The sequence below is a fragment of the Palaemon carinicauda genome, chromosome 23, assembly GCF_036898095.1.
Source record: "Palaemon carinicauda isolate YSFRI2023 chromosome 23, ASM3689809v2, whole genome shotgun sequence".
NCBI lineage: Eukaryota > Metazoa > Arthropoda > Malacostraca > Decapoda > Palaemonidae > Palaemon > Palaemon carinicauda.
In genome coordinates, this window is record NC_090747.1 from 22032013 (window position 1) to 22059352 (window position 27340).

Consider the following 27340-nt stretch of genomic DNA (forward strand, 5'->3'; position numbering starts at 1 on the left):
ACTTTCATGAGAGTTAATTTGATTAGTGACACTACGCAATTCTAACACCTTTAATGGTTTTGTGCATCTATAACTTTTTCTGTCTAATTTGGGATTGGTTTACCCGTGGTGGTCTCGATTTCATGATTTTCTCCTTTAAAATATATTTTTGGGGGATTCCCAGTATGAAGGAGGAAATACTGCATGTGTTACTCTTCCAATTCTTATTTTTCAAAGTATTAAAGATATTATTTTGTTTCATTTAAACTTAGAATTTAGAAAAAAAAATTACACCTTTCCAGAAACAAAATAAGTTCTATACTATTAGAAATTGTAAAGAGTTGTATCCTACAACTAACCCTGGGGGAGATAAGATTATTTAAAGCTTCGTTTTCAATATATTGCTTAAAAGCCCTAAAATCATACTTATGGATCTGCAATTATTTATTTGAATTTATAAAACGAAGCAGATACACATTGCACCTTAAGGAAAATTTGAGATTTTAACACATTAAAGATAACGCCTTTCAACTTTAAAATGGTGAATGAAAGGTGTAGAAGTAAAGAAATGATTTTTTTTTCTTAATATTTTTCGCAATCGTCTCAGATTACCATGACATGTCTCACTTCCAGAACTACCATAATTAACATAGGTTCTTTCATTTCGAATTAATTAAAACCACAGCCCCAATTCATGATGATATCTCATGATTATTTATTCAATAACTATTCCCCCTCAAGAGCCGAAGGGAAACCAGAAAAGATATCATATACAGTTATTCGTGGCTGTTTTTTTTTTCGTATAATATAAAAACGACGAATTGAATTGCAAATACTTATCCAAGCCTATGAATCCAATTTTACTTAAGTGTACCTACAAATCCTAACTTCATTTTTTTTTACATATGCTTGCTTGCGTTACTTCATCTAATAATGAGTATAAATGTAAACATGTATCATTGCATATTTCTCTTACATTTATTTTTTTTCCATCGTCATATGCCTGTTTATTTTTTTTATATTTCCATTAATTATCCCCAAGCATATCGCTGCTTGTGTAAGCTTTATCTAAATAGAGATATATGAATGTGTGTAACATCATTCTACGATTTTCTATTGATTGTTGAAGATTTGGTACAACCATGACACAACTGGCCAAGGAAATTCCGTTCCTCAACGGTAATAAAGATTAGACCCATAGAATAAAAATAACAGTTAAGATGTATATAAGCTTCCTCTAAATATAATCATGATATCATTCCTTTCAAGCTCTATAAACGTAATAAAGAGTTTTATCTAATAAGTGAAAAGCAATAAAATATTTCTATAACTTCAGTGCCTAAATTAGCTGCAATATAAAAAAAAAAAGATTCCCTTTTTTTCCTCCGCATGAAAATGTGGGTTATAACACGTGGACTCTAAATTTCCTCCATACTAGGTAAAAAAGAAGATACTTAAGGTCGTTATGCAAAATCAGCCGCATTTACTTTTGCTCAGCAGTCTAAATTAACGCTAAGACTGGGCGCAATTACTTACTTACAATTCTTAAGTGGCCATAGCTATAAAATTCAGATTAAGATTCCTAAGAGGAGAGTTATTGTTAAGTTATTTTTTCATTGTAAGTGTTGGGTCATCCTATGCCTCTTGCGATTACATCTTGTTCTGCATGTAGTGAGTGAGTGCCACTGAGTTGTGGACCTGTCAGGTTTAAAATTTTGTTTCTCACTTAGAATATCATTAGAAAGATATTAGTTAATCTTAGGGACAAAGCAAAGTTAGAAGTAACAGTACACAATGTCTGTCCCCATGTCTGCCCCTAACTCGGTCTGCCTCATATGTGAAACCACGAAGGTAGACCGGAAAAAGTGGATAACATACCAGTGCAAAAGATTCTACCATAAGAAATGTGTGTATATAGTGACCATCACTGATAATAAACAAAGGAATCTAGATTGGTTAGGCCCACACTACATAGTTGAAGCCAGATAAGTCAGATTATATATACATCAAAAGAAGTTACTATAAGAGAAAAGGCCCTGAGCGAACAAGACGCAAGAATCGCTGATTTGGAAATCAAAGTTGATAATCTTTCTATGAATATGGAATCAATTAAGGCAACACTTCAATAACTGATGAACCTAAAACCAGAGAAAATGGCATATGCTGACAAAACTAAGGAATAAAATATGTTTGTAATTAAATCTACAAATACAACTACTAAAATTATTGAAAGAAAACACGAGATTGAAAAGACTCTTAACGATGGGCATGTACTTAACACGAGTTTAACTTCGAATGGAAATGTTATTGTAAACTTTGCTGGAAAAAGGATCAGAAAAGAGGCTGCAAACAAAATTCAGACATTGTTGGCTGACACTAATACGAAAAAAAAATTGAAAACTAAAACCGAAAATAATGATATGCAATATTTACAATGATGGTGATATAGTATGGGCCTTGAATCAAAGAAATCGCTGCCTAGACCAAATCCATACTATAGAAGAAAACATATGTGTAGTCCTGAAGAAAACTACTTCGGGTGGGACCACCCCCCTATGTGTTGAAATGGGATCCTGACGTACGGAGGGCTATTCATGATAATGGGGACAAAGTTTCGTTATGATGGGGTACTTATACCATACGAGATAGGTACCACATGATCACCTGCTACCACTCTAAGAGGTATAGACTTCTTGAAAAAGATTAGAAATCTAAGAATTATGATAAAATCTGCGTGAAATGTTCAGGAAAGCATTCAACCAAGGAGTGTGTTTCACAAGTGTCAACGTGTTTAAACTGCATCCAGTTAAACAAAACAAGAGACCACGTAGTAAATTCTAGAGAATGGAAATCTCATGACTTGAATTTGAAAAGACTTGCAGAAAATACTGATCATGGTTACTAAGGATATCATAAACTGTGGCTATGTAAATATACTTAGTTTTAAGTGATGACATGAATAATATTGTATATGATACAAAAGTAGAAGAGAAATGTACTATCTCTCCAGTGCACAAACTTATTATGTTTAGTCTACTCTACAGAAACATGCATTAGTAAAGAAGACAAACTTTAGACATAACTCAATTTTTTTTCCTACCGTGCTTATTAAAGTAGTTACAAAGAAAATAAATGATGATTTCAACATTCCCGGTGATCACGATGACCAACTTCTGTTGGGAGCTAAGTGTTTTAACTGTCTTACGACCACTTATGATAAAGTGAATAAGAGTGAATATGATGCCATGTGCCCACCGATGGAGAAAACTATAACCGTAAAATACTAATCTCCTTGGTTTGATGGAGAGCCTTTGGTGAAAAAGAGAAAAAAACAAGACGTGAATAAAGAAAGTGTAATGGGTTGAAAATTTAAGTACTTGGGTAGAATAAAAAAATGCTCTGTGTCAATATAACTACCTACTAAGAAGGAAAATAGTTAATACTAAAAAAGAAAGATCATCGAAGCAACAACAGACAAATAAGTAGGCTGGCCAGGGCACCATCCACCTATTGAGATACTACCACTAAAGAGTTATTGGATCCTTTGACTTGCCAGACAGTAATACATTGCATTCCTCTCTCTAGTCACAGTTAATTTTTTCTTTGCCTACACATACACCGAATAGTCTGTCCTATTCTTTACACATTCTCGTCTTTCCTCATACACCTAGTAATAATGAGATAACCAAAAGCATCTTCTTCAATCAAGGGGCTAGTTACTGTACTGTAGTTGTTCAGTGGCTACTCTCCTCTTTAGCTATGGTAAGCAGCTCTCCTAGAAGGACACTCAAAAATCAAACCATTTTTCTCTAGTCTTGGGTAGTGCCATAGCCTTTGTACCATTGTCTTCCACTGTCTAGGGTTAGAGTTCTCTTGTTTGAGGGTACACTCAGGCACACTATTCTATTTTAAATTTTTTTTAATATTTTTTTTATTTTTTTATTAAATATGATTTTTTCTTCCTCCTGTTTTTTTTTTAAATGGTTTGTTGGGCAGGCTATATAGAAAGGCCATGGATGCCTGGTGGTTTATCAAGAGGTTTTCTTTTCCTTATCTGATTCTTTTACTTTTCAAAACCATCTTTACTGTGTTCCCTTCAGTTGAAGTGGCTATTCGGGAAGATATTTAGCCTTGCATGGTGTATTGGCTCATCCATGTTGATCAGTTCTATAGTCTATAGGTTTGATCAATCACTTTATTTTTATTCCTGTACATATTGTTCCTGCTAATATTCTTGTTAAATTGGTTTGTGAGTATAATGTATCTTTTTTTACCAACATTAATTCTTATGCTCTCTGGAGACATTGAGCAAAACCTGGGACCAATTTATCCAAGATCTCATCAATGTCGCCAACTGTATTGTAATATTCGTAGTCTTCATGCAAATATTCACGATCTTACATTTGCATCCAGAAAATATAATATTCTTCTGTGCTCAGAAACTTTGGTTTCAAATATGAGGCACTCATATGAACTCCTTATAACTGGCTTTAAGAAGCCAGTAATGTTGAAATGTGATGCCATACGTAGGGCCAGGGGAATGGTGGTGTATATTAGGACTGAGTATCCTGCTTCTCATACGCCCTGCAATGAAAGTGGATGTCATGAGATTCAGATAATAAAAATTTGTGGGAGGCATAACAACTTATATTTGTGTTCGATCTAACGTAATCCTGACATGGATGTTTCTATCTTTGTCTTCTCACCTAAATGGATAAGATACAAGAAGATAATAGAAAGGCCTCTTTTGTCTTTGTTTGTGATTTCAATGATTACTACAGGGAGTTGTTAAATTCTGTTTCTTCTACCGATCGCTAAGGCTTAAGACCTTCAAACTTTGCCTCTGAATCAGGCTGTGGGCAAATCATAAGTGAAGCTACTCACAGGTCTGGTAACTGCTTGGACCTCTTGTACACTGACTCACCTGGCGTTGTAATAAGTGAGGTTGGTTCTCCCGCTCAGTTAGGACATCTGGTCATGCCTTGATTACATTAGTAGTAAAGACTTAGGAGCCTGTTCCTGATGCACCTTACTCATGTAAAATTTATATGAAATCTCAAGCAGGCTTAAATGGGATTTTGCATGAACTTTTGGCCTTGAATTGGTTACAATTGTATAGTAGTGTTGATCCCGTAGTCCCTATGAATGAGAATGTACACTGCATAATTGTAGGCGTATACCTTCTTGTGTACTAAGGTACCTAGTAATGGACCAACCATGGTTCAAAAATAATTGTAGACGTACTTATTTGGAGAAGCAGGAGGCCTATCATCTTTGGGAAGGTAACAGATCAGATTTTACTTAGAATAACTGCACAAAGCTTAGAGCCTTTGCTCAGAGAGTTTATACTTCAACTGAAAAAGAATACTATTCAACCATAAAAAAGTCCTTTCTGGTACAACCCAGAGCATAAGTGGTGGACTACCCTTAAATATGCACTCTTTGGTATAGATGCAACAGTTCCTCTTTTGCTTAAACCAGATGGCTCTCTCACTCGCTGTCCAAAGGAAAAGGTAATCCTCTTGGCAGATATGTTTAACAGCAAGCAGGGTATTGAAAAACTCGAACTTCCTCATTCCTGCTTCCCCGAAGCTAATCTAACTAGTTTAGCTTTTTGATCTCGTGAAATTTAAGCTCTGTTGATAGATAAAAATCGTATTTTTCCTTTGTTTTTTATGAAGACTGCAGATTTCTTAGGTCTAAAGTTATTTGTTAATTGCAAAAGTTAGCAGGAAGAGGAGCTTTAAGCACTTGTTGGAGAATTGGTAATGTTACTTCACTATGTAAATATGTTTGTGGTAGTTCAAGTCTAACTGATTACCTCCCAATTTCCATAACTCCCATATGATATAAAGTTTTTGAACGTCTTTTGGTAAACTTCTTAATATGTATGCTGAAGGTAATCATTTCTTCCCTAGTTTGCAATTTGGTGATGCCCTTCTTACAATCTCCAATGCTGTAAAGAAATCTCTTGATTTTCCTTGATTTTAGTGCGGCCTTTGACCTTGTTAATAAGGAGGCCCTTGTTTTCAAAATCAAACAGTTGGGAGTAGGTGGATCGTTTCTTAGCATCATCATTGAGTTTTTAAGTAATAGATCGCGAAGAGTAGTTGTTGATGGGCACCATAGTGAGTATAGGAATGTGATATCTGGTGTTCCTCATGGTAGTGTTCTTTGCCCATTACTTTTATATTTTATATACACATGACATGTGGTGTGGTGTGGAAAATATGGTTGTTTCATATGCAGATGATCCTACTCTTTCTGCATCAATTCCATCTCCTAAATGTAGATCTGGGGTTGCTGAATCCCTTAATAGATATCTAGCTAAAACCCGCGAATGGTGCAAATTATTAGGTATGAAGTTGAATCCTGACAAACTCAAAGTATGATTGTAAGTAGGTCAAAGACCTTGGCTCCTCAACATGCTGATCTCAACATTGATAATGTTAATTTAACTTTGTTTACCTCTTTTAAAGTTTTAGGTGCGAATCTCGACAGGATATATACTTTTGAGAACACATTAGGCCTGTGTCTTCTTAAATTGCACAAAAGAAAAAAAAATTGGTTTATTGAGGAAGTCTTCCAAGATTTTTGGTGATCACTCTATTCTGAGGAAGTTTTTTAATTCTTTCATTTTACCTTTTTTCGAGTATTGTTCTCCTGTCTGGTCTTCAGCTTCTTATTTCTCATCTTAATTTGTTGGACAGGAACCTACTGTCTACCAAATATCCTATTCCAGATCTAGATATTAATCTCTGGCACCGTCGTTCAATTAGTTCATAATGTATGTTGCATAAGATTTTTCATGATTCTGACCATCCTTTACATTCTGATCTTCCTGGACAGTTCCATAGTGTTCGTAATACTAGGTATGAAGTTAATTCAATAGTCAGGGCTTCTCCATCATATTGCTCAGTACTACACGGTTCTCTAGAAGTTTTATTCCAGCTGTGACCAAGTTGTGGAAGGATTTTCCTAATGGGTAGTTGAATCAGCGAAACTTCGAAAGTTCAAACTTGCAACAAAAGTTTTTATGTTGATCAGGCTTACATAAGTCCTTTTATAGTTTATATAGCAAATGTCTGTTTTAATGTTGTTAATGTTTTTGAATATTTGATTTTAATTTTCATTACTTCTTATATCGTTTATTTATTTCCTTATTTCCTTTCTTCACTGGGCTATTTTTTCCTATTGGAGCCCTTGGGCTTATAGCATCTTGCTTTTTTCAACTAGGGTTTTAGCTTAGCTAGTAATGATAATAATAATAATATATCGTCTCCTAAATGGTATAATGGGAAATGTAAAAGAAAAGAAGCTACCTGTTGGATACAGTGACCAGGAACTAGCAAATATTTTTCTAGTTATCTTTAAAAACAAAATTGAAATATAACCAGGTCATTTATAAATACTCAACATCAGATTAATGATACACCGGGCACACAGACAAAATTAATAACATTTAACAGCATAACCCAAAATGATATCACCAGGATTATAAAAAAAAAAAAAAATAAATAAAAAAAAAAAATGCGCGATTGATCCTATGACAATATGCAAGCATTGATGAATGTAAGTTTCCTAAATCTGAGAAAATGGCTATAGTCATACCAGCTCTGAAAAATGCACTAAACTACCAGGAATTAAGCTCATATAGACCTATTTCAAATCTATTCTTTGTCTCAAAAGTGCTTGAATATGTAATTCTTGAGCAACTAGTCAGCCACTTAAAAGTAATAGAAGCTTTGCTCTACAACCAATCTGCTTACAGAAAACTTTACTCTACGGAGACAACTATCTCCTCTGTTGTAAATAATATGCTGAAATGATGGATGAAAATAAATGTGGTATTTTGATATTGCTCGATCTTAGTGCTGCTTTTGTATACAGTTGAGCATGAACTGCTACTAAATGATCTACGGTCCATCGGCGTTGAAGATCAAGCTTTTTAATACCTAAAAGACTACTTAGTTAGCAGAAATTATTGTGTAGAAACTGGAAATTCTTATTCATCATATGAACCCTTAAACAGAGGGGTACCCCAGGGGAGTTTACTTGGCCCAATCGTATTCTGCATCTCTACTATTGGTCTATCGAAAATACTACAAAGGCATGGTGACGTTTAAACTATTTGCAGATGACACACAATTTTACTTCTACATAAATGATATAGATGACACTACTGAAACTCTAAACCGAATCCTTGATAATGTTAGAGAATGGATGTCATTTAAACAACTAAAATTAAATGAGAACAAAGCTGAATTCATGGATGTGGGCAAGAAAAACAGCGTGAGAAACTTAGGTGATATTCAAATGAACATAGATAATGACTTGGTGCCGTTATATAGTGAAGTTCAAGGTCTAGGTGTATTTCTTGACTGCAACCTATCTCTAAACGCCCAAATAAATAATGTAATAAACACTGCTGGTTATCATCTAAGAAATATTGCGTTTATAAAAAAGTACCTAGACGAAAATTCTGTAAAGAAACTTGTGATAAACTGTGTTATTACCAAGATTGACTATTGCAACTATATCTATCACAATATACCAAAAGTGCAACTTAAGAAATTACAAAACATAATAAACAGAGGAGCAAGACTGATAAAAGGCTTCCCACCTAGAGAAAGGATCACCCCTATACTAATTGATTTACACTGACTGCTGATTAAAGCGAGGATGTAATTTAAAATATGTGCAATAGTCCACCAAGTTATCAGAACCGGGCGTCCAAAATACTTAAGAGAATTGCTACATATTGCGCAGCCAACATATCGTGTCGACACGAGAATAGTTACAGATGGTTTCAAACTGTTGGAACCTAGATATATGTCTACTTAAGGCTCTAGAGCCTTTAAATATGCGGCCCCGAGACTATATAATGCGCTCCCAGAAAACATTCGAATGATTGAAGACTTTAAGGCTTTAAAGAGGAAACTGAAGACTTTCTTATTTCATGAGTCTTTTGACAGTGACGATTTAACAGTAAATGAAGAATATGAGACATGAAACGTTAAATACTCTGAACGTATAAGGTAAAACGACAGTGGAGGTCCTGTAGAGAGTGGGGTTCCCCTGCTGTATGGGACCGGAAAAGCAGCCATCAAAGTAAGTAAAGTAAAGTAACAAACTTTTATTTTATAGATACCGAGTTTATATGCAAGCAGTTCCAAGGAAGAAGGTAAAAAAAAAAAATACTAACCAACTAATACATGAAAGGCAAGTTTAAACAGGTGCTCTTTTCGTTGGGGGAGGGAGTAAAAGAAAGAGGGGATACCGTTACAGTTTATAAGCGTGTGTGAAACACGTGTGGTACAGATCCAAGCCCAGCGAGCACTCATGACTTTACCCTTTATTTTTCTCTTTGTTATGATTCAATATGAGAAAAGGCATTGCTAATATATTGTTTTTTTTTCGAATATACCTGGTATATTCTATTTTTTATTCTGATTGATTTAATTTATCTCATCCTTTTTCTTATGGAGTGGTAATTACGCACAATTATGAAGTGCTTTGAGTTTAATTCAAGACATATTAGAGTAGATCTTGGCAGAAGGAAATTTTATAAACTTTTGTTTTTATTTGATGACGTCTCATCATTGCCTTGACTGGCTTTTCTTTATTGATAACGTTCCTTTTCTCCTGGGAGAGTTCTTTAAATCCCCTTGGCCTGTTTAATGTAATGTTAATGAATACTGATTAGTAATAGAGCCATATGTCACTTTACTACTCTCTCCTCTCTCATCACAGCAACCCTATTAATTCCTAATGTTGTCATATTGTTCATGTAAATCTTGACTAATCAAGTTTAGGATTGAATATGATCTAACTTGTCTCTTGCTCCATTGTATTCTTTAAAAGATTTTTCTCATCTCTCCATTTCTTAGTTTTATTCTATGTCTTTACTTCTGCCGGTCTTAAAATTATCTCTCCTCTCCAAACTGTCTTTTCCCAGTTGGTGTTGATACCTAATAAGCACGTTTCAGTCTATGACGTTATATTCATTCAACCGTGTCTCTATGCTTTAAACAAATATCATCATCTCCTCCTGCGCCCATTGATGCAAAGCGCATCGGTTACAAATTGCTAGTCGTCTCTATCTTTAGCTTTGAAATCAATACTTCTCCATTCATCATCTACTTCCCGCTTCATAGTCCTCAGCCATGTAGTCTTGGGTCTTCCAACTCTTCTAGTGCCTTGTGAAGCCCAATTAAAAGTTTGGTAAACTTATCTCTCTCGGGAGTGCGAAGACCATTCCCAAACCATCTCCATCTAACCCCAACCCCCAACCCCCTCCCAATGATCTTGTCCACACTTAGCTTTTGAGTAATCTCTTTTATATTCATTTCTAATCCTGTCCTGCCATTTAACTCCTAATATTCCTCTTACGGCTTTGTTCTGAAATCTACAAAATCTGATAGATATCGTTTCATTATCATACCATGACTCATGTCCATGCAGTATCACCGATCTCACTATAAGGATGTTTAGTCTAATTTGTATATGTAATATCAGGCGATTTTATTAAAAAAATCAAACATATATAACTTATAATAAAGGATTATGGGTTTTCTCTGCAGATAATGATATGATTCGATGAAAATAGTTAAAACAAAGCGAAAAAATGCATATGTTTACTTGAAGAAATACTTACTTTTTTAATCTTAAAGGTAATGAAACAAACCCGAAAACTACCGAGTTTTCTGTGGATGTGGGCGGTAATCAGGGTAAAATATTCCATGACCTGAAAGGAAACATTGTCCATCCACATTCATAAAGACAGAGAGAGAGAGAGAGAGAGAGAGAGAGAGAGAGAGAGAGAGAGAGAGAGAGAAGAACGACTATCCCGATGTTATGTTGGATTTACCCTTTGCAGAATCTTTAAAACCCTCGGGCTGAAGACCTCTGATTGAGTGGACCTTACTTTTCCATCTTCCTTGAATGTTTTCTTCAGTTAAACCCTTTTTTTGGGTGAGAGAATAGAAAGATTATAGCATTCACTTTCGTGCTGCACAAACATACATACTATTAGGTGACTGCATATACTACCTACATTTAAACCTCTTACTAATTATACATGTTAAAAAACCTAAGAAAATAATACTGATTGTAAGTGCTGACATCCTATTTATAAAATACATCTAGCTTTAATCGAGATATCGAATGATTAAACCAAGCCGCTTATATTTACTGTGAATTATATATTTCAAAAACTTTATTAGTTTTGTCGACAAGCATACAATTTCCGATCCACTTGTCCTTACAAAGTCATTTTCTTGTTTCAGGAAGCATGTTTTGCATTCCAGGCAAAGCCGGTCCTGCATTATTCACAGGGAGGGTTTAATATTGGAGATACTATCTGCAAATGCTCTGGCAATAGTCCCATATTAGCATTTCTCACAATAGCATTTCCCTGTTGCTAATACTGCCCTGTAACTCGATGCAAAAGCTCAGTCATAAGCATCGTCGTAAAATTAAAGATATCTGCACGGTTTTAAATGGAAATTTAGTAACGATTGTCATTGCCAAAATATTTTCACTACTTTGAATAGTCCTTCTCGTGGTCGGCGTTAATGACCTTAAATGGTTGGATGCCAGATAACTTATAATCAATCGATAATAATCAATCCTACTTGTGGAATTTTGATTTTGAAAATGTCAGTTTCCAACTTATAGCTATTCAAAAGTAATTGAATAAACTGAATTTACTGTGGGAAAAAAAATAATTTTCAGAGAAATTAATTAAAACCATTTGCATGATTGCCAGTTTACTGGTTCACATATATACTTCGATGTGATCTTTTTTTAACCGAAGGTTGAGATTCAATAGGTAAAATCATATGCCTTAGCATCGATTTTCTATTGAAAATCAACCTGAGCTACTTCTCCAAAGGGCAAAAAAATTCTAAGTGTTGGAGATTTGGTGATTTTTAATCCGCAAAAACTTATGATTCAAACTTCATAACAATTTTAGGGTTTGGGTTCAGTAGACGGGGCAACATGCAGGTACGGGTGGCTACCTAGGGAAAAATTTAAATCACGTGCAACGTTCAATTGAAATGTCCCTTGTTAAGTCAATGGAACTTTTATTAAAAAGTACTTAAAGTTAATTTGCTGAAAATTTCATTGATAGATTTCGCTGGAACTCCATGAAGTACCAGGCCGACCTCTCGGCCACTACATGGCAGAGGCCATATATCAGGGAAAACTTGAGCATACGTGCCACCTGGGCCTGTGTTGGCACGAGCATGGCCGGAAATTGCGTCATCGGACAACTGGAAACCCCCTGGCACCTGAACGGTGAAACCTGGGGGCCACCAAGCCGCTACAGCCGGGAAGTGGACAGAACAGGCTTCCAACCCTAACCACCAGGTATTGCACGTATATTTGGGTACGATTTACGTGGTCTAGCAAGATCTGGGTTCGAAGCCCATTTATTCGAAAATGGGTCGTAAGATCTTGTTTTTACTTCCGATGGGGATAAGACCTACTCTCATCTACCATATGCCATGGGTCGTATCTCTGGGATAAATCTTTTGCCACATGTGTGTCTGTCGTCACCCATACTCCTGATAATCGCAACACGGGCTCAATGACGATCCAGTGGCAGCTGAACAGTGCAACACGGAGACATCAAACCGGTGCAGTCGGTAAGGAGATAGAACAGGCTTCTCACACCCACCACCATGCGGCCCTCTATATGGGGTTATGCATTACGGGGATAACCCAAAGTTGGTGGCCCCTAGCACCCTACGGATATTAATGGGACCCAATGCCTGTGTGGTGTACACACACTTGCTGGGTGGCACGTTTGTTCATGGGGGACTTGAACCATCCCAGAGATTTATGGGGGTAAGTGGAAAATTGCGTCAAGTTACTACTATTGTAAAAAGGGCCACTTTGCGCGTGCCCTGTTCGAGAACGAGTAGTCTAGTATTGACCTCCACCCATGTGATTTAGCAGGTGACATGCTTTTTCAAACAGTAAATGTGGCTAGTCACTACCTTGTACATGAGGCGTGCTACGCAGGGCCAAGTGGTCACGTGATATCCCAGATTTCGCCTTTCCAGACCCAGTGTGAACAATATACGTCACATTTGCAGGCAAATGCTTCATGCCAAGACGTCCAAATTGGTACCGTTGAGCTGCGCATGACACGGGCTCTCCATCTGTGACACATTTTGTCATTGCTCTTGTAAGAGTCGCTGGTTAAAATCCAAGCAAGGCCAAAAAACACAATACATAGGCTATTAGGGTATGCTGAGTGCTGATTATACATACACATACATCCCTATTGTCAGAGAACCATACAATACAAGCCAGTGAAATGGGTAATGTTGTGCTCCGTGTGATACGGTCTCTACACCTCTGATTCTTCAGTACTCCTGAAAGGGTGGTGTGTTCAAATACAGGTAAATGCGGAAAAGCCACAATGCCCAGACAATTAGGCTATAATGCGTGCTTATTGTACCAAGTACGTCCACGGTGCACTGTAGCTGAGTGAACTGGGTACCGTTGAGATCCATATAAGAAAGGCTTTCCATCCGAAACATACAACAGCGTCATTAATGTAAGGGTTGCGAGTTGTCATTTTGGTGATTGTTGACATGGTTATCTGTGCATACCCCGAACCTACCACGTACAATTTGGGGTGGCCAACTTAGAGGAAAAATAATCAAATTATGCGACATGTGACATATCTCTCTACTATTAGCAAAGCAATTTAATCTTAACCTTCGGTCCACAGTGCTCCCCAAAAAGCGCTGCGCTCAAGGAAGTGATATCTGGTAACTCAATGAAGTGGGGGGCGTGGAGCTTAAAGTAGATTGATCGAAATTATGGGTCTACTTTAATTTCATGTAAGATCTTTAAGTAATATTTGTGAGTCAGATTCAGTCCAAAACCATAGTAACAAGTCCCAGTTGCTTATTTTTCTCTTTCTTCTATTTCACCATAATAATAAGCAGTAAACAATCCAGGAAGAATAATGTTTACCCATCTCTCCAGATTGTTCTTGCTTACGTGACACTTCTCTGTTTTCCCATCAGCTAAAGGTCAGCCTTAGATCTTGTAGCTTTTCAAACCCTTAGTAAATAATCATTAATCAATATTCATAACTCAAAAGTAAACAAATAAGAACAAAGTTTCAAAATACCTTGTGAAAATTAAGATATCCTGCTTATTCACTACTATTTAAAGGGACACTCTCCTTTCTCCGACTACCATTCACTTGCCGGTGTGCGAGGCTTTAGTTAGCTGATAGCTGAGAGGCGGGGGAAATGCAACTAATCTGTATTAAACAGACATCGATCTTAAATACTAGGACTTGCGAGTAAGAAAGTAAAAAACATTCAAACATAATTAAACATGAGCTATCAGGTTTAAACAGATTGGTATATATAGTGGAGGGAAGAGAGAGTGATCAGATAAAAAGTAGAGCCATTACAGTGTCCGAGCATGTATGAAAAACGTGCAGTATATGGCTCCCCCTAAAAAGAACGTACATGTGAAATGGGGTGCTTTGCTCTTGAGAGTGGAACCGTATATGGGTCGCCTGGCAGGAGATATGAGTGTTTTAGGCGATCAATGGTAAACCAGTCTTCTTTTTAACCTATTTAAAAACCAGATAGATTTTACAGGTGTAGGCCTACTCATATGATTTTATCACGTCAGTAATTTTTCTTAAGGTGTCAGTTAATCCCTTACTTGTCATCAATATGATGCATAGTTAACATCACTGCTGTATTTCAATGTTTTCTGAATGAAGGTTGAAATATTTTTTTTCATTAGGGAATATACATTCACAATTTGAATTTTTAATATTGTATATACACAATAGTATGTTTACATCGATAAATTCTGTAATTAATATATATTCACAATTGCAACGTTTACTAGTCATCTAGATATGCTTATGGATTAAAACATACCAACTCGTGAATAATTTTAAGCAGAAGTTATAGGTCCAATTTTGTGTAAGTTGAAAATATTTGCAAAGCTACTTTTAATCAATTTAAGTAGTTACGGGTCAGTAATTGAATAATCATTCAATTTTTTATCTCTAAATCTATCTTTTGTTATTCTAAGTTTCATAGTTTATATATGAAATGTTTACTCTAATGCTGTTACTCCTATTAAAACATTTTATTTTTTAGTGTTCATTACTGCTCTTGTAGTTTATCTATTTCCTTGACTCCTTTCCTCAATGGCCTATTTTTTCCTGTTATAGCCTTATAGGACCTAAAGCTTCCTTCTTTTCCAACTAGGGTTGTAGCTTAGCTTGTGATGATGATAATAATAATAATAATAATAATAATAATAATAATAATAATAATAATAATAATAATAATGAAAATATGTGAAAAATTATAAATTACCTGGAGTTAAGTATAGCACATCCTTCAACTCAACCAGGTTCTAGCAGTGAAAAGGTTTTCTGCTCATTATCAAGAGTGAACTGTAACATAGGTGTTGTTTTGTGGGCTTATATAAGGAATCCTGCTTCGACATTCCATCCTTATTGGACAAGGACTGCCCGAGGGCAGAGACCATTCATCCTGGGAGGTAGTGGCCTGTTGCTAGCCTGCGTGCTTGTTGGGATTAATGGTACTGGTTCTGTCTGGAGATAATCCATGTTTGGGCCTGCAGCCCTATCACTCCTGTTATGGTTGTTATTGCCTCGACTATTGTTGGTGAAGCACATTATACACGTTGGCAATAAGGTTTCCTCTTGCGTGGTGTTGAGGTTAGGTCCTTCTTATTGAATGAAAAAAGCTTCTAATATCTGAGATGTCTGCTGTCAGGGGCACGGCCAATGATGGTGACATTTTTCACTATGTGCTCCCTTGTTTTCATGAATTATGTTTTTGGAGGCAATGCATTTTTATTGCACCCTTTTGCACGTTACAAGATAATCTTTTAGATAGACGTATCGTTGTCATCCCAATGTAGGTGCCAGGACATTCATGGAGAGGGCATTTATATCAGTACACTACGTTGGTCTTCCTCAAATCATCTTGCAAGGCTGGGGCGAGATAATTTTTCATTATTAGGTCTCGTGTTTTTGCGATTGGTAATAAATTATGAGGTTGATTCCAGTATCCTCTGCTGTTGCCAAAACATTGTTTTTTATTATATTTTTCATAGTCTTTACTTCTTCTTTGTAGTTTTATCTCATTAGGCCTTTATAGTATAGATTTGTTTTGGCTGCCGTATTGGTACTATCAGGGACTTCATTCTGGTACCAGAATGAAGGCCCTGATAATACCAACACACCAGCCAAAAAATCTATACTATAAAGGCCTTATAATGTCAAACTACAAAGAGAAGAAAACACTATGAAAAATATAATAAAAAACAACGTTTTTGCCACAGCAGAGGATACTGAAATCAACTGCATAATTTACTACCAATCAGGAAAAACATATGACCTGAAATTGAAAAACAGCCCTGCCCCCGACATGCAAGATGAATTGAAGAGGACCAACGTAGTGTACCGATATAAATGCGCTGTCCAGGAATGTTCTGGCACCTACATCGGGATGATGACGATGCGTCTATCAAAGAGATTATCTTATCAAGTGCAACAAGGTGCAATAAAAATTCATTGCCTTCATAAACCTAATTTCAAGATAACAAGGGAGCACATAGTGAAAAATGTCATCATCGGCTGTGCCCCTGACAGCAGACGTCTCAAGATAAGGGAAGCTCTTTTCATTCAACAAGAAAGACCTGAACTCAACACCATGCAAGAGGGGACCTTATTGCCAACGATTATAAGGTCCACCAACAATAGTCTAGGCAATAACAACCATAACAGGACTGATAGAGCCGCAGCCCAAAACATTGATTATCTCCAGACAGAAGCAGTACCATTAATCCCACCAAGCACGGTGGCTAGCCACAGGCCACTACCTCCCAGAGTTAATGGGCTCCGCCCTCGAGCGGTCCTTGACCAATAAGGATGGAATGTCGAAGCAAGACTCCGTATTTAAGCCCTCACAACAACACCCGCATTACAGTTCATTCTTGATAATAAGCAGAAAACCTTAATGCTCGAAACCGGTTGAGTTGAAGCATGTGTTATGCTCAATTCCACGTAACATATAATTTTTTCGAACATAACTGACCAATACCTTGTGTACACTAACATTGTGATAGTGTTTCATACTTTGTGTGTATTATCTGTACTTTCATAGTGTGATGTGATATATTATTAAAGATGAATTGTGAATGATATGTTCTTCATCACCTTCCTAATGATAACATGTCCCATTCCCAGTTTCTGGTGCATTATAGCGATGAAGAAAAAGAGATAACAAGAACAATAGAAAAGGTTAATTACAAAATTAATGCTACTAAGGCAGCAATCACTTTCAATAAAACCTACTTAAAAGAGGGTCTACTCCCAAAAAATAATAATAATAATAAAAATGTTGATGAAGATATCTTTCGATAGCCCAGCCACTGAGTGGGGCAAGCCAGCCTTAACTTGGTGCCAGTCCCTAGCCTGGGTAAAGGAGGAGGGTTGGCGGCAATAAAGGCATCCGGCCACGAAAAACTAGACAAAACAACTATGGTCAGTGAGTATAATCAGAATGAAATTAATGCTTGGGTGTTCCCCTTCGGCGATGCATTGATCCCACAGAAAAATCGGCCAGGGGTACCCAGTCATGGGCGGGCTGGGTTAAAGAGGCAAGATCAGAGGAAAATATCTGAGGAGAGGATGAGAGTAGCAACTCTGAATGTGGGGAAAATGACTGGAAAAGGTCGAGAGCTGGTTGACCTTATGGAGAAAAGGAAAATTGGAGCGCTGTGCGTGCAGGAGAGCAGGTGGAAGGGAAATAATGTAAGAGAACTAGTGAAGGTTGTAAATTATATTACAGTGGAGTAAATATGGAAGGAAGAAATGGTGTTGGAATAATATTATCGAAAGAGTTGAAGGAAAATTTGATTAGGGTAAATAGGAAAAATGATAGAATTATGAGTTCAAAGCTAGGACTAGGAGCAGCAATAGTCAATATGGTGTGTGCCTATGCCCAGCAGACTGGATGTACAGAGGAGGAGAAAGATACATTTTGGGAGGAGATGGACGAGGAACTTGGAATAATTCCTGCAAGGGGAAGGGTAATTAGAGGAGGAGATCTAAACGGCCACTTGGGAATTAGTAGGGAAAGGATAGAGAGTGCATGAAGGTTGGGGTGTGGGTAAGAGAAATGATGGAGGAGGAAAGAGTGATTGATTTTACATTGGCTTTTGACCTAGCAATGATCAACACCTTCTATGAGAAGATTAACAGACTGATTACATACAGTAGTGGTGGCAGGGAGAGCCAGATAGATTTGCTACTCTGTAAGAGAGACCATCCGAAGGAATTTAGAAATTGCAAGGTGATAAATGGGGAGAGTGTAGCAGCGCAACACAAGTTAGTGGTAATTGATTGCAGACTAAGGAATTATAGAAGAAAAAAGACGAGAATGGACCCAAAGATGGAAAGAGGAAGAACTGAGTCTTGTTTAAGGAAAGAGTGCTAGAATCAGCAAGGTTATATGAGGATGTACAAGAATTGTGGACCGAGAATAGTCCTTGGAAAGTCATCAGGAAGAAGACACCCAAATGAAAAAAAATCGTGATGACGGAATGATGAGGTGCAAGAACGGGTAAAAACCAGGAAAGAAGCCAAGAAGGAAGCAGATCTATCAGGGCAAGAGCAGGATAAAGAAAACTATAAACAAGCAAAGAAAGAAGCAAAAAGAGCAATAGCAAAGGCAAAGGCAGAGACATTAAATGAAGTCTATAAAGAGATGGAAACACCAGGAGAGAAAAAAATGTTACGAATTGCTCGAGATGCTGCCTCTAAAGACCTGACACAGATAAGGTAAATAGAAGATACCAATGGTATAGTTTTAGCATAAGAGAAGGAAATTAAAAGGTGGGAAACTTATTTTGAAAGACTATTGAATGAGGAGAACCTAAGAACTGTATTTGAAGATGGAAACCCAAAGGAGACAGTTACTATAGGAGTGACTAAAAGAGAAGTAGAAGAAGCAGTAAAGAAGATGAAAAATAGTAAAGCTGCATGAGCAGATAATATACCAGTAGAGGTATGAAAGAGTCTTGGAGAGGAAGGCATAGATATCTTATGGGACCTGATGCAAAAGATCTCCAATCAGGAAAAGATGCCAGAGGAATGGAGAAGAAGCCTAATCATTCCCATCTATAAGGGGAAGGGAGACATCCAGGAATGTGGAAACTACAGAAGTGTAAAGCTGATAAGCCATACTATGAAAATATGGGAGAGGATCGTTGAGAAGAGACTCGGAGATGAAACAATAATTGGTGAGAAACAATTTGGATTCATGCCTGGAAGAGGGACTGTAGAAGCAATATTTGTTTTGAGGCAGACGATAGAAAAAATCAGGAGAAACAGAAAGGATTACAAATGGTCTTTATTGACATGGGAAAGGCATACGATCGAGTACCACGTCAGGAGCTGTGGATATGTATGAGAGAAAAGGGAGTCCCTGAGAAATACGTAAGAATCACCCAAGATATGTATGAGAGGGCATAAGCAAATGTTAAGAGCAGTATAGGCCTAACAGAAAGTTTCCCAGTAAATGTGGAACTACATCAGGGGTCTGTATTGAGCCCTTACCTATTTGATCTGGTCATGGATGTAGTGACACAAGGTATTAGAGATCAGTCTCCTTGGTGTATGCTTTTTGCTGATGATTTTATACTTTGTAGAACTAGGTGAGAGGTAGTAGAAGAGAAACTGGATGAGTGGAGAAGAGAAATGTAAAACAGAGGTTTGAATATCAGCAGGAAAAAGACAGAGTATTTGAGATTGAAGAATGTCGAGAATAGGGAAGTTAGTTCATAAGGAGAGATATTGAAAAGAGTTGAAAATTTCAGGTATTTAGGATCAACAGTTGCAGAGGATGGTGATCTGGGGGAAGAAATAAACCACAGAATACAAGCCTGATGGAAGAATTGGAAAAAAAAAGTGCGTGGAGTACTATGCGACAGGAAAATAGGGATTAAGTTGAAAGGTTAAGTACACAGGACAGTTGTGAGACCAGCAATGATATATGGAGCGGTGACGTGGGCAATAAAGAAGACAGATGAGAAGATGGATGTGGCAGAGATAAGAATGTTGAGATGGATGTGTAGGGTGATAAAAAGAGATAAGATAGGGAATGAGGTAATTAGGCTTACCACAGGAGTTAGAAAACTATCAGATAAGATCCAAGAAAGTAGACAGAGGTGGTGTCATGTCATGAGAAAAGATGAACAGTAAACTGGAAGGAGAGTGATGGAAATGGAGGTACAGGGAACGAGAAGGAGAGGGACACCAAAGTGATTGCAGGTGGACTGTATCAAGGATGACCTTCGATCAAAGGGATTAACCGATGATGAGGTGTGGGACAGAAGTAGATGGAGAAAGCTGACCAGAAACATCGACCCCACATAGAAGTGGGAAAAGATATAGACAAAGAAGAAGAAGAAGAAGAAGAAGATGAAGAAAACCTTCGGTGGATGTTGAATAGTTCACCTCTTCATCAGGAGTGGAGGCATTGATGGAGGTTTGAAAGTGGTGGAGTGGCTGTCCATAAGGGCGTCGACTTTCTTCCCCAGGGTCTTCATAGGCAGCACATAAAGTTTCGAGTATGCACTTTACCCATAGGGCCCAAAGTAGATTCACTTCACTAAGAGAGCTGTCTGCGGCAGGTTGCAGGCAAGTGATACTGGTCATTTCCCTTAGGGCGAGCAAAGCCTTTTAATCCCCCAACGGTTGTTGAGAGAGTTGAAAGAGTTTAGGAATATGGCCAGTAGGTGATGATGAGTACTGCTCCAGGAGGTATGTTTTGAGAGCATTGTACGATATTTGTGTGACCCTTGGTCTCAAAACCAATTATCTATTTCCGGGAAAGTGTCCTCCAGGAATGCTGCGAGAACATAATACAAAATTGGACCTCAATCCACTAAAATGAGCGAATGCCTATGTACTAGCGAATGGTGGTAGAATAAGGGCTGTGGCTTAAATAGTGGAGCCTGTGTCGTAGGGCGGCATCATCAAGCAATAAGACAAAGCAGAGATTGGGAAGGCATGAGCACGCTGGATACTTCGGTGGTCATCAATGTGGGAGGCTCCGCTTAGGTGATAACTGAGAGATGAGGAAAATGCAACCAAACTTCATTCAAAAGATTATTAGCTCAAATAACAGGAAATGCGAGCACGAATGTCACAAAAAAATCAAACAATATTAAACAGGAACTATCAGGTTCATACTGATTGGTTTATATAGTTCAGGGATGAGCAAGTGATAAGGTAAAAAACTAAACTGTAACATTGTACGAGCGGGTATGAAACAGATGCTATGAAACTAAAAAGCAATCAAGACGTTTTATTGTGTCCCATACTTCCTTCGATAAGTCGGCGAGTCTACTGGACAAACAAATAATTGTGAAAATTTATATATATGAGCATTGTAAGTAACATTCGATAAAGAAATAAGATAAAATAAATTAAATTACACAGAATAACCTATAGAATATCCCTAGAATACATGAAATAACAGTCTATTAGTAATTTCCTTTCTCATATTGAAATATATTAGATTAAAAAATAAAAAAAACCTAATGCCATGAGTGCTTGCTGGCTCGAATCTGTACCGCACGTGTTTTTATACATGCTTGGATACTGTATCGGTATTTTCTTTTTCTTTTTTTTTCTCTTCCCCAGTAAGAAGAGAACCTGTTTAAGCTTGCCTGTTGATGCATTAGTAGGTTTCAGTTTTTTGACATATTTACTTAGAAGTGCTTGTATATAAACTCGGTATCTGTTAAGAAATAGTTAGTTACACTAATGTCGACTCTCTCTAATAGCCAAACAGCAACCTCACAAAAATTCAAAGAAATTAGTGCATGAAAAGGCAAGTTTAAACAGGTTTTGTTATCGCTGCGGGACAGAGCGTGATATACAATAAAGAAAGGGCAATGCCACTATAGTAGCCTACAGATGAAATATGGAATCCTATCAGAGAATGGCTTAGTCTCCTCTTCAATTCGGGAGAGAGCTTTTTCATAGCTCCGGATCGAAGCCTTTTATGCGTATTTACAACCAAATATCTCATCTAGGATATATGTGCCCTGAAAGGTCATATCGGGTTTTGAGTTCGGAATTTGGATAACACCATCTCTCTCTCTCTCTCTCTCTCTCTCTCTCTCTCTCTCTCTCTCTCTCTCTCTCTCTCTCTCTCTCTCCAAATCCCATTTCTTAGCTTTCCTTCTCATGCTACTAGGACAAAGTAAATAGGTAATGAAAATTATATTAGCCTTACAAGGTAAATATGATGAAGAGCGTACAAAGTTGCATTGTCAAAAATTTTCTGCTCTCACCATTAACCAATAAGAAGTCAAAGTAATATCTTTTTCTATTAATAAACCCCTTCTTTGTTTATTTTTGGCGAAGAAAACTGGCTGAACACAAGACATGACTAGAAATATATTCGAGGCATTTGTTCTACAATGGATAAGAAACAGCTCCATTCGTTGTTGCATTGTACACACACATACATACACATACGCACACACACATGCCCACGCACACACACCGTATATTATTGCTAAAAACCCGACGGTTTAATATTTGCGATGATAACCTGCAATGATTCGGCCAAAGGCCACCATTAGCATCCCCCTCAGAGTAAAGCACTTGCCTAATATCAGGTAAAGGCCTCCATAAACATAGCAAATAAAATTTGAGTATCCGCTATGTAGTAGCCTGGGGTTTCCGAGCTAGGGGAATTAGTGTCCTTCACTAAAAAACATTCTGAATAATTGTGGTGTTTTCATTTAAGGAAAGTCGGGTTAATCATGAAACAATTAAAAGATAAACGAATAACAACAATAGGAGAAAATTTATCTTCAACTTTTTATGCTTTTTAGACTTACCTATCTTTAGTTCTTTGTGAGGTTTTATTTTTAATTTTTCATATTTTAATAGAATTACCTCTGAAGTTCATAGATTACATATTTTATTATAATTAAACTTTATCAATAAACTATCTGGTGATTCGCCGTAATGAATAAACGGATAACTAGTTTCTAAGAATATTCATCAGACAATATTTGTAAAAAAAAAAACCTTTAGACTATCTCCAGACACTGTTCCTAATTTTTTTCTTAAGTAGAATATGTACTCGTATGCACACAGACGATACTTACATACAGATAACATATATAATTTTACGCACATACATACACACAATCGCGCACCCACAAAAACACACATACACGCACGCTAACACACACACACACACACACACACACACATATATATATATATATATATATATATATATATATATATATATATATATATATATATATATATATATATATATATATGTGTGTATATATATATATATATATATATATATATATATATATATATATATATATATATATATATATATATATATTACCCTACCTTTGTATTATCTTTTACTGGTTGGTGACCGTAATATCACTCCTTTACGTCAATTTTTCCGTTTTTTAAACGGTAAATGCCTGGCAACATTTATTCCATGATATTTACCGTATTTTTACTCCAAATTCTTAAGTTTGTATATACATCCCGAATATTGTAATGTATGTTTCATTATGAAATATAAATGTTTAATGAACCAAGAAAAGAGGAAGTAGTTAAGTAGAGAACAAAATATTAGACAAACAATTCTGCATCTCAACTATCCGCTGTAATTGAAGCCAGCAGCTGCAAACAGCGTTGGGAATTTTATCGGAAGCTTAGCAAGAAAAATAGTCGCCACACTTGTAACTTGAACTTAAAAATGAGTTATTTTTGTTGAGAATAATCTCTCTAAGAAAGAAATATCATGACTGTTTTAAAAGCTTAAATTCATGACGTTGTAAAGAGTAATTAGAGTATTAACTATTATTATTACCATTAAATTCTTGCATTTCAATCTCTCAGTCATGTGAATGACAGTAACGTTAATGAATTGTTAATTCCATTAAAGGTAATCCGCACCAAGATACAAAATCTATTATTATTATTATTATTATTATTATTATTATTATTATTATTATTATTATTATTATTATTTGCCAGGCTAAAACCCTAGTTGGAAAAGCAAGATGCTATAAGCCCAGGGGCCCCAAAAGGGAAAATTGCCCAGTGAGGAAAGGAACCAAGGAGAGATAAAATATTTAAGATCAGTAACATTAAAACAAAAATTTCCTATATAAACTATAAAAACTTCAACAAAACAAAAGAAAGAGAAATTAGATAGAATAGTGTGTCCGAGTGTACCCTCAAGCATGAGAACTCTAACTCAAGACAGTGGAAGACCATGGTACAGAGGCTATGGCACTACCCAAGACTAGAGAACAATGGTTTGGTTTTGGAGTGTCCTCCTAGAAGAGCTGCTTATCATAGCTAAAGAGTCTCTTCTACCTTACCAAGAAGAAAGTAGCCACTGAACAATTACAGTGCAGTAGTGACCCTCTTAGGTAAAGAAGAATTGTTTGGTAATCTGAGTGTTGTCAGGTGTATGAGGACAGAGGAGAATCTGTTAAGAATAGGCCAGACTATTCGGTGCATGTGTAGGCAAGGGAAAGAACCGTAACCAAAGAGAAGGATCCAATGTAGTACTGTCTAGCCAGTCAAAGGACCCCATAACTCTCTAGCAGTAGTATCTCAACGGGAGGCTGGTGCCATGCCTATTGGATCTGAACTTGGGGGATCTCCTCTTGAGGCTGGGGAATCACTGCATCAGCTGATGCTTTTGGGAAAAGATACGCCCTCATCTTCTCACTTGGAAGATAAGGGCCAGAGGTGTTCTTTTGGAAGCCCCTTACCCAGGTACGAAGCTTCTCCCTAGCTATATCCCTTGATTCCGCCGTCCTAGGGGAATCAAAGGCCTCAGTAATCAGGTTAGTGCACACAGTACATACCTGAGGGTCCCAATACCGGAGATCATCCTTGGAGACAGCGCATGCTGCGTGTCTCCTACAAAACTCATGTCCGCAGAGGTTCTTGCTGCGGACGTTGCAGAAAACACTTCCGCACCTCGGAGGGTCCTTCTGTAAAGAGAAGAAATTTCCATGAGTATCAAGTGAACTATGTATCACTGGATATGCATAGTATAGCATAACAATTCAGAAAGGAAAGACACACACTTGTGTTTCCCTCACAACCCATTGTTGCAGCCTTCCAGATAATAAAATCAAATGGTTAATCTCTTCTAGAGTAACCAATGCAAAGTTTCCAGAGGAAACTGGTGAAGCTTACACCTAAGCAATGATTTAAAAATCCTGGATAATAGACAGGAAAGAACTCACTTTCCTATCTGTAGGGCAACAGCAAAGGACTGTGCAAGAAAACACAAAAGTGTTAGAACACACAGTGCTGTACCAAAACCCATACTATAGTTTTCTTCTTACTGTATGTTATACTGAAGAATACTAGTACAGTATAGGAGGATACGTGCCGGCCGGCACACACAATAACTAGCTTTAAAGTATACTACTTAACAGCTATAAGGCGGCAGAACTCTGGTTCAAATGCATGTGCCGGCCGGCAGCAATTGTCGGCCGGCAACAGCCAATGTCGGCCGGCAATGGCTGCCGGCCGGCAACTACACAAGGTAGTACCCAGCTGCCGGCCACACTCTTGGTGACCGGCAGACAAGGGCTGACATAAGCCGGCCGGCAAAGGTACAGGACCGAGGCCAGCCGGCAGCAAAAGAACCAGAGGACTACACCCGCCCGGCTGCCGGCCCCATAGGCTGGCAGCCGGGTCGGGTACAGCACTAGAAGAAAAATAGGATGGATGCCGGGATAAGAGTGTACACTACCTCCAAGCCCGGCAATCCGTAAGAGTGCATATAAGGAAGGGGAGAATCTAATTCAGGCTTCCTGACCAATGCCGTCTGGTTCTACAGGCAGGCATGGATGAGGGACCAAGGGAGGTCCGGGCAGCACTCAAAATATAAGACCCTTGCCGGCCGGCAGCTCTGCCGGCCGGCAAGGGGCTGAGTCAATTCCACATCCTAACCTATTCTAGGTCCAGATGTAGAATGACATACAGTACTGTAATGGCTAGGCCATTACGGAGATAGAGGGGGAAGGGACAAAAGAGGGTCCTACCAACCTTGCTTTAGTGACGGATCACCCGCAGCCAAGAAACTCATCTTAGCCTGAGGGAGATCCAAGGGGGAGGCCAGCAATACTTGCCAGCTCCCAGAGCACCGAAGCAAGGAAGGTGTTGCTACTCCCAGGGAAAGAAACTTATCCTCCCCCGAGAACAGCAACAAGGACTAGTCTGGTAGATCACAAAAGAAGGAATCATATCCACAGAAACCTTCGGTAGTGACCTAAGGAGGCTAAGCCACCTTTGTCTGTGTCAGGCCAGCGAGGGAGACTCTACCCCAAGCCAGACAAACACAGACTCAGACTAAAAAACTCTGTTGTTCTGTCCCTCATTGAACCAGACTTACTGGAACAGGAAGGTACAGTAACACCCCAGTATAGTTTTATCGAAAATTAATTCAGAAAAAACACTTAGGGATAAGCCCAAGGCTTAAACAGAGGGAAAGGGATTGCATACCTTCTCCGAAGAAAAGAAAGCAACCGGGGAGTATGAGAAAGTATACTAAGGCTCCATAAGCAACTTAGCCTAGGCACCAAGAGAATCGATTACCTAAATCACCGAAACTCACTCGTATACTATCTTGGAAATATTCCACACAATCTTAAATATATAAAACATAGCCTAAAGCTTCAATAAAATTTTAATACACTCGGAAAACCCAAATTCATGCATGAAGTACTAGGACCAAACGACTAGGCTACATGGCCTAGCGTAGGCCAGAATGGCGAATACTTCGCCAAAATAATACTAAGCACGAAAGGAAATCCTATGTAATGCTAAATAGCTAAAATTTATTAAAGCAAAACAACCGGGAATGTCGCTCTGACTAACTAAACTTATACCTAGCGAGCGACAGCGTCCATGACGCCTCCGGTAGGCTACGGCTCTTGTAACAAAGATTAATCCTATTAATCACACAAAAATTTACCAAGAGCCTACATTTATACATAAAAGACATGGTACTCAACTTATCAGAGGCCAACGAAGACGGAGAAGCCATGAAAAGCAGAATAAATCCAAGATTTGCGAGAAACACAGGAAAAAACACCGAGTTGTTAAGCTACGTAAAAAGGAATGGAGATGGCGCCAGGATTGGCGCCAGGCACGCTTACGAAACGGGAGATAGGGAGCCTTGGGAGCGGCTCCCCCTTTTTCTTTCCCGAATTCGTTTCTTGCCAA